Here is a 3,230-nt window from a genome sequence, read left to right on the forward strand (position 1 = left end):
TAACTTCACCAGTTGTATTCTATACAGTCTTCTGGCTAAATATCAGGGACATTTTCCTCTCTTGCCCTCTTTTTTCTGCTTATCTCACCAATCTCATATGGGGTTTTAAACCACAAGTTTTTATCAATCATACAATTAATTTGAACTTCAGTGAAAATAAACAGTTTTTGTCAGCTTCCTCTGACCACAGTAAGAATTCCTGAGACATGCAATAGTATAGGCCACTCACCACCTCTGCCACTCAATCTGTGAGAAAATGTGTCCTCTTTCTTGTGCCATACTAGAGAGGAGGGGTGAGTGTTTCCTGTGTAGTGAAGCTATCATCAAGTTTCAGTCCAAATAAAGCTGAAAGGGTTTGGAGATTGGGGGGCTTTTCTGGTGAGACTTGCTCTGTACATTTGTTTTTCTAATACTATAGTTGCCAATCAAAGGAACAAGCAAGCCATGATTTAATCCAATGCAGACTAAACAGCAAGGGGACTGGTTATGGGAATTTGCTTACAAAGGGATTTCCTGTTCTGTTGGGAGATCAGTCCCAGTAAAAATAGGGTGGTTAAGCGATTTACTCTGTGGCTTAGCATGTAAGTATGGAAGTGATAATCCCAGTTTAACATCTAAAGCTCATGATTGGGATACTACATAATGCCCATTGAGAGATTTATTTTCTTACTTTTCTGTTTTCAGACTGCATATTTTGGAACTCAACACAATGTGATCAACACAATCTCATTTACTTTTCAGGCTTTAGTGATTGCTCAGTTTTGCTTACACCTTTAAAAGCAAGGTTGTTATAATAGTATCACTTAGTTATCTTGCTAGTGAAATGTTCTCAAGGCTGTGAGCTAAGCTCATTGTACATAATATCTGGTACAACTCCATTAGACCAAAATACTGTGTATGTGAGAGAGTGGTCACAAAAATGGAAAATCAGGCCTGTCCAATCTCAGCCTAATTTTGGAAATTAACTGGAACATGAAATTGTTTCAGCTGATGCAGTTATGAATTCCCAAACACATAAAAATGATTATATCATGTCCCGTACTCAAGGGAACTCCTGTTTTATGTAATCAAGACATCATTATAATAGGTAGCCTGACAAATTGGTCAAAAGTCACAAAAATAGTGTAGGACCCTCTTGTGCTGTAGTGGTCAGCACAGTAACAATCACTGCATGAAAATGTTTTCCGTGAGGCAATAATAGTTTGCTACTCTATTATGCTACCCGGATGCACAGTTGAAGTATGCTTTTCCAAAGTGAATTACAAACATACACCCTCTTCCTTCCTGCTTCATAATAAAAGTCTTGTAAGAATAGCTTCCCAAGTGTGAGGTGATTATGACAGCAATCATTTTCAGTTTTAAATGTCCTCCTATTTAATCGGAAATGATTTGCATGTAAGGTAAGTGCTGCTGCAGGGTGAGTGAAATTCACTAGTGGATGGTGTAATTAATGAGTAGTTTGATTGCTTTGTTTATATCCTTCCTGAAAATATTCTCATTCCTTTGGAGGAAGGGAATAGAGAAGAGCTTTTATGTTTCTTCCATGCTGGGTTTGATTACACACAGCACAGGTGCATAGAGCTGCAAGTAGAAGAGCAAAGTAAAAAGCACAGAGCAAAAGAGTGAGCCCACAGTTCTGTGTCAGTGGGAATGCTGCTATGCAGCCACAAAGCTTTTGCCTGCCTATCGCAGAGAAAAATGAGCCAAATCCTTCATTAGCTCTGTGAGAGTCACGCTCACACTGTCTCCTCCCATGGACACATTCACAGTCACATACTTTGTGTTCTTGCAAATGAGAGTGTTCACTTGAAGGACTTGTGAAATAGTATTTCTTAGGGTAAAGACAAACCTTACAATTGTTTTGATATCAAAGGATATAAACTGTTATAAACTGTGACAACTGGATAATTCTGGGAGCATTTACACATGTGCTTTAATAGACAGTAGCTTATCCTACTGTGCATTAAAGTGGCACATAAAAAAACACCATGCTAATACACTAGTGCACAGTAGAATAGGCTACCACACATTAAGCATCACCTAAAAAGCATGTGCTTGCATTAATGCACATATAGATGCACCCTCTGTGTGCCAGAACAATTGCAACTTCCACTCTGTTTCATTAAGGGCCAGAATTAAGCTAGTTCGTATGTGACCAGACCATGCAGATATAACAACTACCTCATAGAAGGCTTCAAAGTAGTTAAAAAGGTATATTTGTCCACATTGTGGTCTAGAGGGGAACACCTGCTGCTTAGCCTTAAACACTGTCTACATTCCAAATTGCACCAGTTCAATCAAATCTGAATCTGTATCTGTCCCACATCAGTAAATGTGACTTAGAGTTTCAGTTCTCGTGTTTTTCTTGAGCCACTATTTCCCCCATGTTGTTATAATCAGTAAAACTGGGACATTTGCGTAGCATCTGACAGAGGAATTTTTACATGGCTCATGCCTTCAGTATCCAAAGGCATGCCTGCCATGGCAAATATTCTGACTTCATTCTTAACATCTGAACATTTTTTTATCTTCTTTTCTGAATAGCCTTAAAGTTCTGGATAACTTTCTGAACTTGAATGAATCTAAGTGTCTACTATAGTATACTATTCAGTTTAATACCTAGTATCTTCCTGAGTCATTTGCTTTCAAGGGCAGTTAGATGTCTGCCTAGCCCTCTCATGGATTTCCAGCTTTCACATCCGTATGTTAAAATGGAAATAAAATTTTAGTTGTAGATTTGTAGTGTGGTCTTTTAAACTGTAGATATTTAATGAATAAATATAAAATAAGCTGCTAAAGACAGCTGCTGCCTTGCCAATTTCTGACTTTATTTCCTTCCATATTTCCAAGTGAATTGATTCACTTCTTGTATACCTTTTCTTTCAACTGCAATGCTTACATTGGCACCTGCTAGGATTCTCATTAGATTTGTGTTTTTTAACTACTTTTTTAGTGTGGGATCAACTTTTGGTCTTCACTTGCAAGTTGGTTGAACTGTTCCAGAGGAAAACAATGTCATAAATAAAATCTAAATCTTCTAGCGTTCTGTTCTTAACCTATTGTAACAGGGAACTTTAGCCCTGTTACTAAGTAGCAGGGCTGCCCCTTTAAGGCCTGGGTCTACAGGAACACCAAGCATCAGGAGGGTAGTGGTTAATAGCCCAACCACCCTGCCTGGTCAGCTGACAGGAAGGGGATAGGCCTCTGGGCACATGTAAACCCCAGGGCTG

Source organism: Alligator mississippiensis, chromosome 3 (genome assembly GCF_030867095.1).
Source record: "Alligator mississippiensis isolate rAllMis1 chromosome 3, rAllMis1, whole genome shotgun sequence".
NCBI classification, from domain to species: domain Eukaryota; kingdom Metazoa; phylum Chordata; order Crocodylia; family Alligatoridae; genus Alligator; species Alligator mississippiensis.